The 23,822-nt window shown below is 36.3% G+C and overlaps 1 long non-coding RNA gene across 1 annotated transcript in view; it reads left to right on the top strand.

Annotated features, from left to right (window-relative positions):
* The first annotated feature begins 708 nt into the window (after positions 1 to 708).
* The window catches only part of LOC135113926 (uncharacterized), a 36,352-nt gene continuing 13,238 nt past the window's right edge, over positions 709 to 23,822 (top strand). The window contains exon 1 of the long non-coding RNA XR_010275124.1: positions 709 to 783. This is a non-coding gene — a long non-coding RNA (uncharacterized LOC135113926). The remainder of the gene's footprint in view (positions 784 to 23,822) is intronic.

Genomic DNA, 23,822 nt, shown 5'->3' on the forward strand with positions numbered 1-23,822 from the left:
CTTCATGTTCCATAGCTACATACTCATCGTAGGAGGGTAGTTTGGAAATCAAAGCTTTGTGCCGGACTCTATCAAAAGCTTTTGATATATTCAAGGCAACAACAAAAGTTTCACCAAAATCTCTAAAAAAAGGATGACCAAGACTCAGTAAGGAAAGCCAGAAAAAAATAAAATAAATAAATAATAATAATAATATATATATATATATATATATATATATATATATATATATATATATATATATATATATATATATATATATATATATATATATATATATATATATATATATATATATATATATATATATATATATATATATATATATATATATATATATATATATATATATATATATATATATATATATATATATATATATATATATATATATATATATATATATATATATATATATTACTAAATGTGTGTGTGTGTGTGTGTGTGTGTGTGTGTGTGTTAATTACATAATATTTTCCTGTGATTAAGATAATTTCCAGTAAAGATTGTAGTTTCCCAACTTTTACCGTAGTTGTCATTCTAAAATATTTACGTTTCTACAGGTGTCTGTGTGGGGCGTGGGTGGGTGGGAGAAGAGAAGTGAGTGTGTGCGCGTGCACGTGAGTTTGTGTGTCTTGACATAAAGGTTACGTGGCATTGTACATTTAAAGTGATGGAAAGGAAGCCCCGGCACCTAATCACTAGCCAGCACTATAAGACATAGCGTGGATGCAGTTTGCTTTCATCAGATCTTTAGCCTTGACGTCTCCAGGTACTAATACTGTAAGTAGACCCCTATATAGGATATTGTAAAATACAAAAGAATATTTACAGACTTTACAATAAAAAAACTTGCAATGAAAAGCTGCTTAACATAATATATAAATCAGAGGTCTGGAAATGTCTGAAGCAATAAGGCGAACCTACTCATACTCATGTTCTGAACGGAAGCTCGCTTTCTCAAAGTATGGATAACTGGACAGGTGAAAAGTACACGCATTATTTATTTTGTTTTTCTTTGTCATCGTAACAATTCTAAATGGATTGTCATTTTTTTTAGAGGTTGGATTTATTTCATTGTACAGCTGAACTGAGTGTTTATTGCACGCAAGGCGGCCTCTCTCTCTCTCTCTCTCTCTCTCTCTCTCTCTCTCTCTCTCTCTCTCTCTCTCTCTCTCTCTCTCTTTGTATGATTTGTAGCTTACTCAACCCCATTGTTCATAACATACCGTTTTTTTTTTTTTTCGCTGAAAACAAGAAAAGAAAATACTAGTGGAATGTATGTATGTATGTACGTATGTACGTATGTATGTATGTATTAAGGTCTAAAGCCCACACTTAAATTACAGAGAAAAAATGAAACAAATCATGGTGACCCAAAAATTCCTCACAAGGCTTTCAAATTAATAAACAAACAAAAAAATAGATAAGTAAATAAATAAATAAAATAAAATATTCCAATGTGGACAATGGTAATCTTACCAGTTAATGAAATGTCGGGGATCGAAATTCTTATGTTGAATTTGATGTGGGTTGCTCAGTTGAAAATAAGCGCTCAGTGTTTTTTTTTTTTTCTACCTATTTTTTTATTTTTTTATTTGACTGTCATAAACATGTAAAAAAATAAATAAATAAATAAAACTGATCTAGCCATAGTAAGCTCTGGACAAGCTTATGTGTACAGCAGAGAAGAATTCATTAAGTTCGGAGAGGCCTATTGTGGCTGTTAACCCTTACAATGCCGTGTCTATTATTATTTTGCCGATGGAATTGCATCGTCTAGCGAGAAACTGGGAACTACCGGACACCGCCGGCATAACCCACGCCCATTTTTGTGATCAGTCACCTAGCAACTGTCGAAGTAGTTTGATGCATGCTTGAGACAATCTTATATTTTTTTTTTCTTTTCATCTATAGTATATATATATATATATATATATATATATATATATATATATATATATATATATATATATATATATATATATATATATATATATATATATATATATATATATTTATTTATATATGATATAATGATCTTCTAAACCAAACTTCTTGTCCTATCCACTCCTACGCTGATGATACCACCCTGCACTTTTCCACGTCTTTTCATAGACGTCCAACCCTTCAGGAGGTAAACATATCACGCAGGGAAGCCACAGAACGCCTGATTTCTGATCTTTCTAAAATTTCTGATTGGGGCAGAGCAAACTTGGTATTGTTCAATGCCTCAAAAACTCAATTCCTCCATCTATCAACTCGACACAACCTTCCAGACAACTATCCCCTCTTCTTCAATGACACTCAACTGTCCCCCTCTTCTACACTGAACATCCTCGGTCTGTCCTTTACTTATAATCTGAACTGGAAACTTCACATCTCATCTCTAGCTAAAACAGCTTCTATGAAGTTAGCTGTTCTGAGACGTCTCCGCCAGTTTTCCTCACCCCCCAGCTGCTAACTCTGTAAAAGGGCCTTATCCGTCCATGTATGGAGTATGCTTCACATGTCTTGGGGGGGGGGTTCCACTCATACTGCTCTTCTAAACAGGGTGGAATCAAAAGCTTTTCGTCTCATCAACTCCTCTCCTCTAACTGACTGTCTTCAGCCTCTCTCTCACCGCCGCAATGTTGCATATCTAGCTGTCTTCTACCGCTATTTTCATGCCAACTGCTCTTCTGATCTTGCTAACTGCATGCCTCCCCTCCTTCCGCGGCCTCGCTGCACAAGACTTTCTTCTTTCTCTCACCCCTATTCTGTCCACCTCTCTAACGCAAGAGTTAACCAGTATTCTCAATCATTCATTCCTTTCTCTGGTAAACTCTAGAACTCCCTGCCTGCTTCTGTATTTCCACCTTCCTATGACTTGAATTCCTTCAAGAGGGAGGTTTCAAGACACTTATCCACCAATTTTTGACCACTGCCTTGACCCTTTTTTGGACTGGCATTTCAGTGGGCATTTTTTTTTATTAGATTTTTGTTGTCCTTGGCTAGTATCCTTCCTACATAATAAAAAAAAATATTATTATTATTATTATTATTATTATTATTATTATTATTATTATTATTATTATTATTATTGTTATTATTATCATTATTATATCTTGTTATAGGTATAATTATCTTTTCTTATATTATTATTATTATTATTATTATTTTTATTGTTATTATTATTATTATTATTATTATTATTATTATTATTATCAATATGATTATTATTTATGCTTCTAAATATCTTTTAAATTCTAAATGATCTCTTAAAACGTCGTTTAGAAAATTCTTAAAATGTCAAGTCTGTCTCTGATAGCCAAGGAACTTAAGTAGAATCCTTGCTGACAGCCTACCACACGCCGCAATAACACACACACACACACACACACACACACACACACACATTATTGTTATTATCGTTGGCATTGTTTTTATCATTTACACTATCAATATTCTTCATATCTTTATTATTATTGCCTTATAACTTTATGTATTATCATTTCTACTATATTCTTATTATCATTACTATTTATGTCATCATCGTCATTATTGTTATTACTATTATTGTTGTTTTTGCTGTTCCTCTTTTAGTTGCTGGTGGTGGTCCTGTTGTTATTATCATCTGTTTCTTCTTCTTATTGTTGTTGTTGCTGGCTTCGTCCCGTTCAATCTTTATTTATTTTTTTTAATTAGTACCATTATCGCTTGTTGTTGTTGTTTTTGTCGTTGTTGTCGTTGTTGTTGTTGTTGTTGTTGTTGTTGTTGTTGTTGTTGTTGTTGTTGTTGTTGTTGTTGTTGTTGTTGTTGTTGTTGTTGCTGCTGCTGCTGCTGCTGTTGTTGTTCTTCATCACCATCATCATGATCATCATCATTATCATTAACACCATCATCATCATCATCATCTTTTTCTTCTTACTGTATTATTATTATTATTATTATTATTATTATTATTATTATTATTATTATTATTATTATTATTAATCATCATCATCATCATCAATATCCTATTTATTCTTAGTATCTATCATTATCATTCTTATTATTGTTATTGTAACTGTTGTTTTGTTGTTCTTGTTATTTATATAGATGTTTTATTGTTGTTATTTTGTTTTGTTTATAGTTGTTGTTGATATATTGTAGTAACAGTAATGGTCTTAGTAGTAGCAGTTGTAGTAGAAATCAGTGTCATTCGTTTATTAGAGTTAGAAAGAGAGCAGCAACAATAATATTAATGTCTTAACTCATTCACTCTTTAATGCTATAATTATTGTTACATACATTGTTATGGTAATCACGTGTATGTAACGTATAATTACATGACTACAATTACTATCATAAATTTTATAGAATAATTTTTAACATCATCAGATCATCATCAAAGACACCATGAGTCACAAACCGCCTCATCATAGTCTGATTCATGAGGAAGAGGAGAAGGAGGAGATTGAAAGCACTGAGGGGAGGAAGGAGGAGGAGGAGGAGGACGATGACGACATGATGACTGGCACTGAGGAGGAGGAGGACGATGACGACATGATGACTGGCATTGTGGAGGAGGAGAACAAGATGATTGGCATTGACGTGGAGGACGACGACGACAAGATGACTGGCAGGAAACGGAGGAGGAGGACAAGATAGCAGGCACTGAGGAAGACGACGAGAACGAAGTAACTGGATGTGAGGGAAAGAGGAGGACGACGGCGACGAACAGACTGGATGTGAAGAGGAGGAGGAGGAGCACATGAATGGCAGTGAGCATGATAACGTGAAATATGAGCCACAGGTTAGGCACGAAGCTGGAGTGGCGTCATGTCACATCCTCCTAACAAAAAAAATATTTTGACATGGAGTGATAGCCAGGACTCTGTGCCCCATGTCTATCACTTTGATTCGTCTTTATCAGGAATATCAGGTTTTCCTGTTATGCCTGATGGAGCTGAAGTGAAATATTTTGAGGCATTTTTGGATTAGGAAATCATGAACAAACCTGTAAATGAAACCAATAATTAGCATGATTATCTTAGTAGTAAGCAGCAGCAATATTTAGAAAAGAAGAGCGAGACACCAACCCGGGACAAGATTCAACATGCGGATCCAACAGTAACGTTAGGGAACTTTCTGTATTTCTTGCTCTCATGTTACTGATGCTGCATTCAAAGAATTATGTTTCAAGTGATAAAAGGAAAAAAGAAAAAGAAGACTCTGCCAGGTACACCTGCTTTCCATAAATACATGAGCAGGAATAGGTTTCAAGCAATTCTTTGAATCTGTTCCTTACAATTTGCCAGTAACACTCAACAGCAGATCACATTTGGAAAATCAGAGACGTATTTATTTCTTTATTTGTTTATTTATTTTTAATATCATTATGCCAAAATTCAAAAACAGCAAGACCAGATCAGGAGATTTTAGCCTGCAGATATCAGTAAAGCTGATGGGCATGAAATGGCATGGCAAGTGAGAAGTCGTCATGCTGTCTACCATTAACATAGGACAAATAAAAGACACAGGCAAAATCCACTTCAAGATAAAGGAACCCACAAAGAAGCCAGACCTGGTCCTGGACTACACTAAAAATGTGAAAATTGTGGACTAAGCAGATATGATGGTGAACTTCATAGATTATAAGAGAAAAACATTCAGCTGGCACCAAAAATTCTTTTTCCATCTGATTGCCATCACTTTGATGAATACATAAAATGTCATGCTCATACGGAGTGGAAAGAAACCAACATTGCTGATGGGGTTCAGCTACGCAGTTTGTTATCAACTACTACAAAAGTATAGCCAGTCAGTGTGTATAGAGAGGGTTCGCCGTGACCCTAATCAAGACATACCTGACCGTTAGGCATGTGCTGGCTGGGTGCAGCGCCACTATCTGCAGTCCCTCTCCACTCCCACCTGTTGGGAGTGAATTCAGAAAAATTTCCTTCTCTCACCACCTTTGAAGATTTCCCCACTCACCTCAGGAATCATATCCAGAGTCATTCCAAGCCTGGAGCCATCCATTTTCTTCTCAAACTCTCCAAATCTATCTTACAGCACGTCCTCTCACATATTAATCCTTAGCAGGCAGAAAACATTGCTTCCTCTCTAAGCTCAGAATTAATCTCTCAGCTCCAAGACTCAAATTGGTTTACAAATGACTCACTGTCAACGGATGGGTTGAAAAGGCTCATAGCTTATACCTTGTTCACCACCTTCCTTGATGCTCCCATTTTCCAGGTCGCAAGTAACATCGAATTCCACAAATCAGATAACATATATGATGTCTGTAAAGTCATTTTTAATGAGCGTCTCCTTTCCACATCCGAACCTGTTCAAGCTCTCGCTGCCTCAACTGACTCATTTGCCTCTTCTCCTCACCCACCTTAGCGTTCTTCTCTTTCTCGTGGACGTTACATTAGACGTTACATTAGACGCACATCCCCTCTATCTCGCTATCAGTACACTCGATCGAAATCGAGATCAAGAAATGTCACCTGCAAGCTGCCTGGTCATGTTTTCGTGCAGTGTAGGGCTGTTCTTGATTGCACTCATTCAATTCTGAAACATTCTGTTCCTTTCACAAAAGGCTAGGTCATTTCTTACAAAACTGCAGGCATTATCATGCACAGTCTCAGGCTCCACAAACATTGTAGAAAAACTCTTCGCGCCCTTCTCTGATCAATCCATCATAACATCATCCATCAAGTTTTCACCTTCTTCTGTACCTAAACATCGTACATAACACAAGATATGTTTCACAGATCCTCCTAACTCAGCACTTCCTTCAATTAACATTAGATATGATGGAGTATTCAATAGTATTATCACAGATGTTACGTGTCACTCTATCATACAAAACTTTCTTTGACAAGGGTGCTGCGGTTAACCTTATCAAGATGGTTGTATTTCGGAGACTCTTCCTCTTCTCAGGATCACATCACTATATTACCTCCTGATATAAATCTCATTGGTATATATGGGAAAGTGATATTACCTCATGGGAAAGTATTCCTATCACTGTCTTTATCATCCCAGGAAACAGACATATATGATTATTTTTATATTGTATCAGAAATATCTTTCAATGCAGATTTTCCCATAGGTTTGAAAAACATTTGCAAATATGACATCAGTCTTTTCCCTGCCATCAAAGAAATCGCTCAAGGGGATGCTTATATTTCCACTGTTCTTCCCTCTGGTGCTTCTTCTTTTGCTGGTGTAGTACCATCTGTTGCAACTCTTCCTTCTACTAGCGATCAGATGTTATCTACACAGCACTCTTGTGTCATGTCATCTAATTTGCCTGTCTCACAGCCTCATTCTCAATCAACTTCCCAGTCAGACCACGATGTAACTCCATGAAAACACATTTTGCTAGCAGATCCGGTAACGCTATCTGAATGTGCTTTTATATGTTGTAAATGCTAAGATTAAGTCTGCTGTATCAGGCACTGATATCCTCTGTTATGCACAACAATGCAAAGGTGTTGAGTTAGAATCCGTTCTTACCACAATCGATGACAATGGATTCTGCAAAATCGGGCTTAAAAATGTCACATCTACGCCTATCAAGCTCATACCAGGTGTGCTACTCGGAGAAGCCTTGCCTTACTCTGAGAAAGCTGTAATCTTGGATGATTTACCTTCTTTCTCTATCAATAATATATCTCCATCTGACAGCCATAACATATCTTCTCTCCCACCTATCATGGATGATCACATATCTGTACTTGATTTCCCAGAATCTCTACATGAATTACTCGCTCTCCTAAATTCTTTCAGGAATGTTGACTCGCTCTCTGGTGAACCTGAGGGCCACTCAGACGTCGTCATTAACACAATTCATCTGACGCCTGGATCCAGACCATCTTATACCCCCAGCTATAGGGTGCCACACAGCCGTCGTGTTCTGCTTGATGAAGCTGTGCGAGGTATATTAATTCAGGATGTAATGGAACCTGCCTGTTCACCTCACAACGCTCCCTTGTTACTTGTTCCAAAGAAACAAAGAAATCAGAGTTCCGTTCTCAACTTCAGCAAACTAAACGCATCTACCATTCCTGACCATTATCCAGTGCTGAGGTTAGGTGATCTTCAGTCTCTCGGTGATTCAAATGTGGTACTTTCCACTATAGATATACACTCAGGATTCTTCCAAGTTGAATCAGAGGAAACTTCACGGCCATATACTATTTTCACTACCTCATCTGCCCAATTCATGTTCAAACGCATGGCTCAGGGTCTACGTAACTCGGCTTTAACGTTTCAGAGATTGATGAATTCTTTTCTCTCAGGTCTCATCGGTAAAAATGAAAACGCTGTGAAAAATTTTTCCTGTTCCTACCCGTATCGATTAGATCAGGCAATTCATCGGTCTTACTGGATTTTATCGCCAGTTCATCCAAAATTTCAGCCTTATCGCTCAACCTGTCACTCATTTGCTCATGAAAAAATGTTGCATTCATCTAGTCTGAAAGGGAACAAAATGCCTTTGATCTTCTCAAAACTGACTTATGCCAAGCACCAGTCCTTGCTTTTCCTAATTTCGAGAAAGATTTCATCTTATACACTGACGCTTCTGGCTTTGGAATCGGTGCTGTTCTCATGCAGAAAGATTCACTCAGTAAACATCGCGTATTAGCGTATGCCAGCAGACTTCTCAACAAGGCAGAGCAAAATTATGGTCACAAAGCGTGAAGGTCTCGCCATTATCTGAGCCTTATGTCATTTCCGTGAACTCATCTCAGGCTACAAGATTCATGTCCACACTGATCATTATGCTGTCACAGAGACCTTCAAAGGCAATAACTTCACAGGTCAGTTTGCTCGCTAGTATCCCACGATTAAAGAATTTAATCCTACATTTTCATATATTTCTAGTAAGGCAAACTTATTGGCAGACGCAATATCACGCAATGTTGCCGCTATCACCGCCAAGACAAAGAATCCTGCCATGCCAACCACGAATGAAATAAAGAAACATTAACTTTCAGACGCATTCTGTTATGGTGTTGCTTTTTATCTCGAATCTGGTGATGAAACAAATATTCCTAAGTTGCAAATAAGTGTTGATACGTTTTTCATACAAGACGGTCTATTGTATAAGTTGAGTCATGTCTCTACTAACGATTCTAGTGAGCGTTTATATCAGCTCGTGATACATCAGTCGTTACTGAGTACCATACTTCACCACGTTCACGACTCACCCCACACAGGACATCTAGGTCGGGACAGATGTCTTGCACAAGCAAAACGACCATATTTCTGGCCGACTATGAGGAAGGAGATCTTTCAACATTGTGCGGTCTGTTCTCAGTGTGCTTCACACCGTCCCTCACTCGCTCACGACAGTCCATCGCTTCTATACCCCGTCGCTTCGGCTCCTTGGGATTCAGTCTCTGTTGATCTCCACAAACTCCCACTTACAGAGAACGGTTATGGTTATCTTCTAGTATGTGTGGATAGTTTGACTCGGTTTACCATTCTTCTAGCTCTCAAGGACAAAATTGCAACCCCTGTTGATCGCGCGATCATTGACAACATAACTTGTCCTTATAACTCTCCTCGTGTCATCTTATCTGACAATGGTGCTGAATTCAATAACTCTGTCTTACAAGACATTTGTAAAGGATTTAATGTCAAGAAATGTAACATCGTTCCTCACTCACCCAGTTCGAACGGCAAAGTCGAGCGTTGTAATAAACGTATCCTTGACGTTCTGCGGTACATAACAAAAGCAAAGCACTAATGGGACGTATGTCTTCCTCAGATAACCTGCTCTATCAACTCAGCAATCCACTCCACCATCAATGAGTCTCCACATTTCGTGTTGTTTGGTACCGACAATCGTCTTCCATTTGAATTTCTCCACAGTGCGATGCATCGTTTCTACAACATGGATGACTACGTCAAATGTTGTCTCCGCGATTTTCAGTTAACCCCTAAGGTCATTCACGAACGCCTCACTACATCGCAAGCTGAGATGCTGCGGAAACAACATCATAGAGTGACAGATTCCTCCATTGAAGTCGGTGATATAGCCAGAGTTCACGATCGCAACTCTAAACTAGATCCATTCTTCTTTGCGCCACACCGTGTAATCGAATCTCTACATGACCACAAAGTAAAAATTCTAGATCTCAAAACCTTAGGAGAACAGATCGTCCATGTCGATCATTTGAAGCGTGTGAACAAGGGATTTGATGATGAGTGTGCACATCAGGTATCATTAAGTTCTGATTTAACAAATCCCCCAAGCGAATCAGGCTTAACTATACACACAACTTCTTCTTACAGACTGAAACTTCGCTCCCATTCCTCAGTCCTTACAGACTGAAACTTCGTTCCCATTCCTCCTTTATTTCAACCAGATGGCACCACTGCTATCACATGTATTTCTAAAGCTGAACTCTTTTCTCAAACCTTTGCTAAAATCTCTACCTTGGATAATTCTGGGCTTGTTCCTCCCTCTTCTCCACCCTCTGACTACATCATGCTACCTATTAAAATTCTTCGCAATGATGTTTTCCATGCCCTCGCTGGCCTAAACCCTTGGAAGGCTTATAGACCTGATGGGGTTCCTACTATTGTTCTCCGAAACTGCCTCTGTGCTTGCACCTTGCCTGGTCAAACTCTTTCAGCTCTGTCTGTCAACATCTACCTTTCTTTCTTGCTGGAACTTTACCTACATTCAGCCTGTTCCTAAAAAGGGTGACCGTTCTAATCTCTCAAACTACCGTCCTATTGTTTTAATTTCCTGCCTATCTAAAGTTTTTTAATCTATCCTCAACAGGAAGGTTCTTAAAATCTATCACTTCGCAACTTTCTATCTGATCGCCAGTATGGGTTCCGTGAAGGCCGCTCCGCTGATCTAGCTTTCCCTACCGAGTCTTGGTGATCATCTTTTAGAGATTTTGGTGAAACTCTTGCTGTTGCCTTAGACATATCAAAAGCTTCTGACAGAGTCTGGCACAAAGCTTTGATTTCCAAACTACCCTCCTACGGGTTCTATCCTTCTCTCTGTAACAAGTTTTTTTTCTGACCGTTTTATTACTGCTGTGGTAGACGGTCACTGTTCTCCAAAATCTATTAACAGTGGTGTTCCTCAGGGTTCTGTCCTGTCACCCACTCATTTATTATTGATTAATGATCTTCTAAACCAAACTTCTTGTCCTATCCACTCCTATGCTGATGATACCATCCTGCACTTTTCCACATCTTTTCATAGACGTCCAACCCTTCAGGAAGTAAACATTTCACGCAAGGAAGCCACAGAACGCTTGACGTCTGATCTTCCTAAAATTTCTGATTGGGACAAGGCAAACTTTGTATTGTTCAATACCTCAAAAACTCATCTGTCAACCTCCATCTGTCAACTCGACACAACCTTCCATACAACTATCCTCTCTTCTTCAAAAACACTCAACTGCCCCCCTCTTCTACACTGAACATCCTCAGTCTGTCCTTTACTTATAATCTGAACTGGAAACTTCACATCTCATCTCTAGCTAAAACAGCTTCTATGAAGTTAGGTGTTCTGAGACGTCTCCGCCAGTTTTTCTCACCCCCCTCCAAGCTGCTAACTCGGTACAAGGGCCTTATCCGTCCATGTATGGAGTATGCTTCACATATTTGGGGGGGATTCCACTCATACCGTTCTTCTAGACAGGGTGGAATCAAAAGCTTTTCGTCTCATGAACTCCTCTCCTCTAACTGACTGTCTTCAGCCTCTCTCCCTCATCGCCGCAATGTTGCATCTGTAGCTGTATTCTACCGCTATTTTCATGCTAACTGCTCTTCTGATCTTGCTAACTGCGTGCCTCCCCTCCTCCCGCAGCCTCGCTGTACAAGACTTTCTTCTTTCTCTCACCCCTCTTCTATCGAACTCTCTAATGCAAGAATTAACCAGTATTCTCAATCATTCGTCCCTTTCTCTGGTAAACTCTGAAACTCCCTGCCTGCTTCTGTATATCCACCTTCCTATGACTTGAATTCCTTCAAAATGGAGGTTTCAAGATACTTATCCTTCAATTTTTTACTTCAACTTTAGACCTTTTTACGGGACTGGCATTTCAGTGGGCATTTTGTGTTTTATTGGATTTTTGTTACCCTTGGTCAGTGTCTCCTACATAAATATATATATATATATATATATATATATATATATATATATATATATATATATATATATATATATATATATATATATATATATATATATATATACACACACCAGGTGGTACTTAACGTGTACGTATTATGCAGCACGGCGAAATGAAATCGAAAAACAGACTCATCGATCGAGTACGTATCCTGAGACTGTGGGTGTCTGGCGTGAAGATTAAAGACATAGCGTTTGAAGTTGGAGTGAGTCTCTCCACCGTGTACCGTTGGATACGTCGCTGGCACAAGGAGGGCACATTCGCTTCAGCTAACTGCTGGAGTAATTATCTACTTGAAAAGCCTTCTCTGGACTACAGCTACTCAAATATGGGAATTATAATGTCACAGCGTTGTCTGGAGCAGTGTGTTTATCCTGTTGACTACAGTATGCATAACCTATATAATTTTCAACATTATAACAATCACTATTCTTCAGAGAACGTGTTTTTCCACCAGTGATGTTAGTAACTTGAGGGAACATACCCCTCGTTTGGAAAGATTTTTGTTCTACAATAATTTCCAGTTCAGAGAGAGAGAGAGAGAGAGAGAGAGATTTATGGAATTATTTAAATTAAGGAGCCGCACCATGGTAGTCATCAGATAGCGAGTTCAGTAGACGTGGAAGAGCTTTCACAAGTACTGATAAAATCTTAAAGCCTTTGTTCTTGTACGTAATTATCATGCAATAAAATGATGAGAAGTATGTATTTTCTGGTTTAAAAAAAAAAGTTGAATGTGATGTGGTCTCCCTTATCCAATTTAGCCTCATGTTATCTTCTGACATGCTGCTTAAATGAAGCACTCATTGACATGAAAAACGTTATAGGAAAAGAACAAGTCCTGAAGCACAAAGTATAGTTAATATCCTAGACCCGACCATAGACGATAGGTCCCTGTATTTGAGAGATAGTTAATGTCAAAACAATTGTTACAGAGATAGGAGAAAAATCGTTCCATTTAGTCTTTAGCTACGACATTAAAATCATATCCTGATGAGAATGAAATCATTAGAACGGCCAAAATCATGATAAAGGGATAAAAGATTCTCAGAACTATAAATAAATTATCCCCATAGGCTCTCCTGAGTCTACTTCGATCAACCCTGTTGAGGTTAGTAGACCCGGAGGGTTGCCCCAGGTTCGGGAGGGAATAGATACCGAGGGGCAAACCAAGCCACCCCGAGTAGCATCTCAAAGGTCACAAAAAAGATGGAGGAATTGAATCTCAGGTGGTTATATTACCTGAATCAGGTAACCGCCGGCTCCAATATGTGGAAATTTCCACTAGTATAACGCATAATATCAATGTATTATCGGTTTGTGTTGTGACTTGTATATACATTGTAGTTATATTAAGGGATAATTAAGGTTAATCTAACACAAACTAAGTATTAGTTTGTTAAAGTAAATAAATTGAGAAGATGTGTGCGAACTGTGCATATATTTTGTTTTTGACGTGGCAACGAGGCAACTGTTTTGCTGGTAGAGCCTCATTAGCCTGTAAGACGTATTCTTGCTATTCTACCGGTTTCCTTTAGTTAAATTCGCTAAGTTGACAAGAGCTTTGAAGTCAGAATAATTGGATATCTCAAAGTGCGAGACACGTTTGAAATACCAGTGACCAACAAACCCCTATTCCCAACCACGAGAACCACAGCTAAGTAATCCCCTATTTATGATTATATTTAGTGATGCTTTTTGTGATTATGTGTTAGCTAGGAGGAAATTGGATGAGTAAAACACTCAAATAGTTCCCACATTCACTATGTAAGGCTTTATTTAAGGATTATAAAATATTTAAATCTAAGACGTTATCGTTCCTTTAAGGTACCTAGCTATTTTTTTTTTTTTTTTTTTTTTTTGTGATCGCTACAGAATGGTGTCTTATATTTCCATTTAATTTTGTTTCTATACGTTTTGTCCCATGACAATATTACATAGTTAACAGCACAGTGTATCTTGTCAGTAAGTTTCGATGCAATTATATGATTATACATATTATTTTCAATCTGTAGAATACCCCCTCTCCTCTTCTAAACCTCATCTTCTTTTCCTCACTGAAACTCAGGTGTCTGAGGCAACTGACAGTAGCCCCTTTTCTGTTCCCTCCTACTTCATCCTCATTTTCGTTCCAAAGCTGGGTGTTGCGTTTATGTGCGCAACGACTTAACTTGCTCTCGTGCCCACGCTCTTGAATCTTCCGAGTTTTCCTCCATATGGCTACGACGACAGAGTGCTGTATACCTCTCACCTAACTCCTCTGACTATAAGAAATTCTTTAACTACTTAACTTCCAAAGTGGAGCACATTCTGACTCTGTTCCCTTTTGCAGAGATCTCCATTCTTGGAGACTTCAATGTTCACCACCAGCTTTGGCTTCCCTCCCTTCACTGACCATCCTGGTGAACTAGCCTTCAACTTTGCTGTCCTCCGCGACCTGGAGCAATTGGTGTAACACCTTACTCGTATTCCTGACCGTCTTGGAAATACGACCAACATTCTTGGCCGTTTCCTGACCTCTAATCCTGCTTATGCTGTCACCCTCTCTTCTACGTTGGGCTCCTCCGATCACAATCTCGTATCTTTATCTTGTCCTATCGCTCTAATCCCTCCTCAGAATGCCCCTAAGCGAAGGTGCCTCTGGCGTTTTGCCCCTGCTAGTTGGGGGGACCTGAGGAGGTATTTTTGCGGATTTTCCTTGGAATGGCTACTGCTTCCGTGTCAGAGACCCGTCTTCGTATGCTGAGCGCAGAACAGAGGTGATAGTGTCTGGCATGAAGGCATACATTCCTCACTCTTTCTCGACCTAAATCTTCCAGACCTTGGTTTAATACAACTTATTCTCGTACTATACATGATAGAGAGGTGGCCCACAGAAGGCACTTAAGCTTTCCATCAATAGAATCTCATGCACTTTATATTTCTCCAACTAGCCATAACTCCTTCATTAGCATAAAGTGTCAAAATCTTTCAAGATCTAATTCCCCTCGTGACTTCTGGCATCTAGCCAAAATATCTCGATAAACTTTGTTTCTTCTTCCCCTCCTTTATTTCAATCAGATGGCACCACTGCTATCACATCTATCTCTAAAGCTGAACTCTTCGCTCAAACCTTTGCAAAAATTCTACCTTGGACGATTCTGGGCTTGTTCCTCCCTCTCCTCCACTCTCTGACTACTTCATACTACCTATTAAAATTCTTCGCAATAATGTTTTCCATGCCCTCGCTGGCATAAAGCCTCGGAAGGCTTATGGACCTGATGGGATCCCTCCTATTGTTCTTTGAAACTGTGCCTCCGTGCTTGCACCTTGCCTAGTCAGACCCTTTCAGCTCTGTCTGTCAACATTTACCTTTCCTTCTTGCTGGAACTTTACCTACATTCAGCCTGTTCCTAAAAAGGGTGACCATTCTAATCCCTCAAACTACCGTCCTATTACTTTACTTTCCTGCCTATCTAAACTTTTTTAATTTATCCTCAACAGGAAGATTCTTAAATATCTATCACTTCACAACCTTCTATCTGATCGTCAGTATGGGTTCCGTTAAGGCTGCTCTACTGGTGATCTGGCTTTCCTTAGTGAGTCTTGGTCATCCTCTTTTAGAGGTTTTGGTGAAACTTTTGCTGTTGCCTTGGACATATTAAAAGCTTTTGATAGAGTCTGGCACAAAGCTTTGATTTCTAAACTACCCTCCTACGGCTTCTATCATTCTCTCTGTAACTTCATCTCAAGTTTCCTTTCTGACCGTTCTATTGCTGCTGTGGTAGACGGTCACTGTTCTTCTCCTCAATCTATTAATAGTGGTGTTCCTCAGGGTTCTGTCCTGTCACCCACTCTCTTCTTAATATTCAACAATGACCTTCTAAACCAAACTTTTTGTCCTATCCACTCCTACGCTGATGATACTACCCTGCTCTTTTCCTCGTTTTTTTCAAAGACGTCCAACCCTTCAGGAAGTAACCATTTCACGCAGGGAAGCCACAGAACGCCTGACTTCTGATCCTTCTAAAATTTCTGATTGGGGCAAAGCAAACTTGGTATTGTTCAATGCCTCAAAAACCCAATTCCTCCATCTATATCAACTCGACACAACCTTCCAGACAACTATCCCCTCTTTTTCAATGACACTTAACTGTCCCCCTCTTCTACACTGAGCATCCTCGGTCTGTCCTTTACTTAAAATCTGAACTGGAAACTTCACATCTCATCTCTAGCTAAAACAGCTTCTATGAAGGTAGGAGTTCTGAGACGTCTCCGCCAGTTTTTCTCACCCCACCAGCTGCTGATTATGTACAAGGGCCTTATCCGTCCATGTATGGAGTATGCTTCACATGTCTTAGGGGGATTTCACTCATACCGCTCTTATAGACAGGGTGGAATCAAAAGCTTTTCGCCTCATCAACTCCTCTCCTCTAACTGACTGTCTTCAGCCTCTCTCTCATCACCGCAATGTTGCATCTCTAGCTGTCTTCTACTGCTATTTTCATGCTAACTGCTCTTCTAATCTTGCTAACTGCATGCCTCCCCTCCTCCCGCGGCCTCGCTGCACAAGACTTTCTTCTTTCTCTCACCCTTATTCAGTCCACCTCTATGATGCAAGAGTTAACCAGTATTCTCAGTCATTCATCACTTTCTCTGATAAACTCTGGAACTCTTTGCCTGCTTCTGTATTTCCACCTTCCTATGACTTGAATTCCCTCAAGAGGGAGGTTTCAAGACACATATTCTCCAATGTTTGACTACCGCTTTGGACCCTTTTATGGGACTGTCATCTCAGTGGGCTTTTTTTTTTTTTTTGCATATTTGTTGCCCTTGGCCAGTGTTCCACCTACATAAAAAAAAAGATAAATAAAAAACTGTCCTCTCTTTTGTCAAATTTGTCCAGGTCAGATATTCTGATATGCTTTTTTTTTTCCTAAATGAAGATATTTCAAACTTTTTTTTTTTATGCCATATCTTCCTATATGTCTAATATGTTCCTCCTGTATTACTGTGTCTGCCCTCGTTACATAATCTTTACCTGTATCTATAAGTCCCTTTACATTTTCAGCTATCGTCTCTAATAACATATTACTTTCAAAAACATCCATTTTCCTGAAGAAATGCTAACTAAACAAATTTCCATATCCAGTTTTGTGTCAGTACAAGATTCATTGTTAGCTATACTTACCACTATTTTATTAGATATTGGGTCAATGTTTTCGTCCATACTACTGCAGTTTGTTATATCAGTGACCAGGACAACAACCTTCCCAAGGAAGTACTTTTTTATTATTATTATTATTATATATATATATATATATATATATATATATATATATATATATATATATATATATATATATATATATATATATATATATATATATATATATTATATAAAATTTCATGAATCAGGATGATCGTTTGTCTAATACAATATTTCTAATCAGTCTTCATTCAAATTTTGTGCCTTAATATAGAAAATGCCATACATATCCTTTAGCATATAAAACACCCCTAATAATGATTGACAGGAAGCTTGTATTCTTTTCTGAAATTGATAGAGCTTAGAATCTTAGTGTTTTACTCTCATGGTTAACATTATATCAAACATCCTGTGCAGAATATTTCTCTTGATGTTATGTTAACGGCGTAAGTATTGCGTGATTTTACATCTTTAGGCATTCCACTTCCATTAATAATATCAAACCACTCATTTACATAATTTATAAGTCAACAGTCTCTCCAATCTTTAGTTTCTAGCAACTCTCTTCAGCATCCATGTTTCAATGAATCTGCACACGACTTAGATAACAACTATGTTGTTTACTTTACACTTTATCTTGGACTCCTAATCACATTCAAAGGAGTTTAACTTAATTTATAAGTTACGTTTTCATCAACATTTCAAGGATACGTGTATTTGAAATAACATCTCCATTTTTCATAGTAAATCCTGAATCAATGAAATTGTTTCAATCTGATTTGATCATATTGGAAGGCATCTGCAAAAAGAAATATGTCTGTCTGTACATGAGTTTTTTTTAATGATGTTTTCTTTGAATTTACAGCGTCAATTAAGAAACGATTCCACGCACGAAGATTAGGAGCTCCTAATTCGTATACAAGAGTATCTTAGGGATATTCTGCATTTTTCATTACATCCTCCAACTTTTTCTCCATATGATTTTCTTCAAATTTAATAACATATAGGTTGCTTCCATTTAGCAAAAAAAAAAAAAAAAAACTTCGCATGACAGCCTGAACCTGTCCTTGTGGCTTATAAAGCACATCCTTCCCTTTAATATGTTTTCATTTTCTTGCATGACTCAGCTCATCAAATGACATTATTGTTAGATTGCCTAATGAAGATAATGTACCTGCCTTCGACTTCATTACTGATAGAATGGAATGCAAAAAGCTAAGATTCTGCACTCGTGTATTTAGCGTATTTTTTTTTTAAAAGACGAGAAGAGCCTTTTTCAGTCCTTAAATAATAACTTGGAGCTGATGCTGCGTAAAATAATGGCAGAAGCTGTACCTTCATCTGCCCAATAGCTAATGTTTTTTTTTTTTTTTATTATTATTATTTATTCATAAAAGCCCAAATTTGTGTCTGGTTACAAATGGTTTCATTTTTTTTTCTACTTTTGTTGCTACTTTATTATGAATATTAATTATGTCAAAGTAAATTAGGTGAATAAGGTTTTCTTTCTAAGGAAATATGTTCTTTAAGAGCTTCATTTTCCTCTTCTACCTTCTTTTTTTTTCATATTTAGCTCATCTGACTAATGTGTATCACTGTTTACTGTTCACGGTGTTTCTAAAAAAAACATTATTCTGCTCCATATTAAGGTTATCACTGTCTGCTACCTATTTTTCGGTTGCCGATGTGAGTTCATCGATATCTTTTTCACCGTAATTACTATCACTTCCGATGTATTTTTCAGTACTACTCCTGTCATTAGCACAGTCATCCTCCAACATATCTTCAACCATCTCTTGAGTTCACTTTGTCCTCCTTTTGTAGACCTTCCTCAGCCGCCTTCTCTAAGATCTCAGGAACATGGGTAACTGAAGTGGTACAGTACGTACTTAAGCTTAATTATACCGTTGAAAGGCAGTAGCAGCAAAAAAATAAATAAATAAAAAAAAATCTGCTTTTGTATAAGCAACTGATGTGCACATGGAATTGATTGAGTTGAATAAGGTGAAGTCATGGCAGCAAACACATGTCAAGGTGATCTCACCTGATTCATCTTAGGCCATATGGAATCGATTGAGACAAAGCAGGTGAGGTCACTGTGACAAACACATCAAAGTGACCTCATCTGACAAATATTAATCCACTCCAGGTGCATGGTATTGATCTAGAGAGATTAAGAACTTATTAAATTTGGCTCATTTTTAGTAACATTTATTTATTTAGAATGAGTTATATTACTCATGAGACTGTATTTACATATCATATTTAAAGAAAAATAACCAATAAATTAACCTTTCTGTTAAGCAAATGCAGGAACAGTGCATAAATTGCATACAGACTTGTCTATCCACCCACTTCTATCTACCTGTCCATCTATCGATCGATCGATCTATTTATGAATCTATTGGAGAATGTATAAATGCCAAAACGATATGGTGAATATATTAAAACAGTACAAGAAAAGTTATTTTACAGTGCAAACAAAACACACACACACACACACACACACACACACTTACTCTGATAGATAGATAAATAGATAATTTGTTGACCACAGTGTTCAGTATTGATATAAAATTACAAAACAAATTACAAAATAAGTATGATGTATAAAACAGAAAATACATAAGACGCAAGCTGAAATATATGAAACAAGACAGTAGTCCATCATAAAACCCAGCTCTAGACAAATTAAAAACATAGTAAGACACAATAATTAAAGACAGAAACTAGTAACTCACAAACAAAATGGAAATATTGACTGGAATATTAAAACTAGCGCACATCCAAGACAAGCATAAAAAAAAAAAAAAAATAGGACCACAAACTAAACTGAGAGTATGAAATATGAACTAACACATTAGAACTATGAAATATGTCTAACATATGCAATGCATCTAACCACAGACTACACCATACTTGACTGTCCACCCGAAACCGGGCCTTTCCTAACCGAGTACTAAGGCTGATTTTTAGAAGAATTTAATGAAATGCTTAAAATCAACATAGGAACCTCATAAAAAAGGCAAACTCTTCATAGTGATGTAACCAGTATGTTTACGACTTAAGAAAACAAATTTGTCAACACAGGTCATCGGTGCGCGACAATGATCGAATCATAAGACACCAAGAGACAAAATTTATAATAATTTCCAGGAATATAGGAATTTCAAACTGAAAACGCATACATACATAGTCCATGTGGTCTATATTGATGTGCAATACAAGTGAAATATCTCCATTCGACGGATTTGACGCAATAACTACCAAAAGTCCTATGGGTATAAAAAAAAATCACTTTGTTGACTTGCTTACGGTGGGTGTCTTGCGGGATAAAGAAGTCATTGTCCTGCAGGATGAATAATAACTTTCTTGCAGGATGGAAAAAAAAAAACACACTATATTGCATCAGTTTTAGGATAAAAAAAAAAATGGTTAAATGATTTCATTAAGAGCAGCAATTTTGTTTTCAGGCGGAAATGCCTGCATTGCCTGAAGATATTTCCAAGATATGACCGAGCAAATTTCTTGGTTCAGGACAAACTGGCTCGCACATAAACCAAATCTTAATCGTTTAGTTCCTAACGGGAATTTCATATAATTTTAGTACCTACGGTACTCTATTTACATTGAAATGCTCCTAAATTCTTATAATTATTACATAACATTATAACACCTACGAAGCATCGTTAATAAATTAATTCACAAAAAAAAAACTGACATAATAAAATAAAAAAATAATGTTCCCTGCTCAATATGTAATGATATGATGGCTGCCAAACCTCTGAAGTTGAAATGACTGCTAGTCTCTTGAAAGCATTTACGGTTTACCTACAATATTGTGATGTCTATCCATTTCTGGCCCTTTTTTTTTTTTTTTTTTTTGCCTGGTCTTAGGATTGAATCTATAAAAACAGAACTTGTCACTACCTTCCTTGCTTGAGAAAACCGAAGGCACAACACCACTTCACCATCCTTGCTATTCCCGCAGTGGCCACAGCCAAGCATCGGTTTATTATTGCTTACCACGGGATTATGATTCACGTGCATATCATAAATTATCATTAATTGCATATTCAATGTTGGTGTACGTTTCAATATATATATATATATATATATATATATATATATATATATATATATATATATATATATATATATATATATATATATATATATATATATATATATATATATATATATATATATATATATATATATATATATATATATATATATATATATATATATATATATATACGAGTATATATATATATATATATATATATATATATATATATATATATATATATATATATATATATATATATATATATATATATATATATATATATATATATATATACATATATATATATACATATACATATATATATACATATACATATATATATACATATACATATATATATATACATATACATATATATATACATATACATATATATATACATATACATATACATATACATATACATATACATATATATATACATATACATATATATATACATATACATATATATATACTCGTACATATACATATATATATACATATACATATATATATACATATACATATATATATACATATACATATATATATATATATACATATACATATATATATACATATACATATATATATATACATATACATATATATATACATATATATATATATATATATATATATATATATATATATATATATATATATATATATATATATATATATATATACATATACATATATATATACATATACATATATATATACATATACATATATATATACATATACATATATATATACATATACATATATATATACATATACATATATATATATATATATATATATATATATATATATATATATATATATATATATATATATATATATATATATATATATATATATATATATATATATATATATATATATATATATATATATATATATATATATATATATATATATATATATATATATATATATATATATATATATATATATATATATATATATATATATATATATATATATATATATATATATATATATATATATATATATATATATATATATATATATATATATATATATATATATATATATATATATATATATATCATATATATATATATATATATATATATATATATATATATATATATATATATATATATATATATATATATATATATATATATATATATATATATATATATATATATATATATATATATATATATATATATATATATATATATATATATACTCAGGTGTCTGAGGCAACTGACAGTAGCCCCTTTTCTGTTCCCTCCTACTTTCTCTATCCTCATTTTCGATCCAAAGCTGGATGCTGCGTTTATGTGCGCAATGACTTAACCTGCTCTCGTGCCCACGCTCTTGAATCTTCCGAGTTTTCCACCATCTGGCTTCGACTACAGAGTCATTCTCATACTAAATTTATCTGTGCTGTATACCTCTCTCCTAACTCCTCTGACTATAAGAAATTCTTTGACTACTTAACTTTCAAAGTGGAGCACATTCTGACCCTCTTCCCTTTTGCAGAGATCTCCATTCTTGGAGACTTCAATGTTCACCACCAGCTTTGGCTTTCCTCTCCCTTCACTGACCATCCTGGTGAACTAGCCTACAACTTTGCTATCCTCCATGACCTAGAGCAATTGGTGCAACACCCTACTCGTATTCCTGACCGTCTTGGAGATACGCCCAACATTCTTGACCTTTTCTTGACCTCTAATCCTTCTGCTTATGCTGTCACCCTTTCTTCTCCGTTGGGCTCCTCCGATCACAATCTCATATCTTTATCTTGTCCTATCACTCCAATCCCTCCTCAGGATCCCCCTAAGCGAAGGTGCCTCTGGCGTTTTGCCTCTGCTAGTTGGGGGGACCTGAGGCGGTATTTTGCTGATTTTCCTTGGAATGACTACTGCTTCCGTGTCAGAGACCCGTCTTTGTGTGCTGAGCGCATAACAGAGGTGATAGTGTCTGGCATGGAGGCGTACATTCCTCACTCTTTTTCTCGTCCTAAACCTTCTAAACCTTGGTTTAACACAGCTTGTTCTCGTGCTATACATGATAGAGAGGTGGCCCACAAAAGGTACTTAAGCCTTCCTTCACCAGAATCTCATGCACTTTATATTTCTGCCCGGAACCATGCCAAGTCTGTTCTCCAACTAGCCAAAAACTCCTTCATTAACAGAAAATGTCAAAACCTTTCAAGATCTAACTCCCCTCGTGATTTCTGGCATCTAGCCAAAAATATCTCCAATAACTTTGCTTCTTCTTCTTTCCCTCCTCTACTTCAACCAGATGGCACCACTGCTATCACATCTATTTCTAAAGCTGAACTCTTTGCTCAAACCTTTGCTAAAAACTCTACCTTGGACGATTCTGGGCTTGTTCCTCCCTCTCCTCCACCCTCTGACTACTTCAT

This window comes from Scylla paramamosain, chromosome 26, assembly GCF_035594125.1.
Source record: "Scylla paramamosain isolate STU-SP2022 chromosome 26, ASM3559412v1, whole genome shotgun sequence".
Classification (NCBI taxonomy): Eukaryota; Metazoa; Arthropoda; class Malacostraca; order Decapoda; family Portunidae; genus Scylla; species Scylla paramamosain.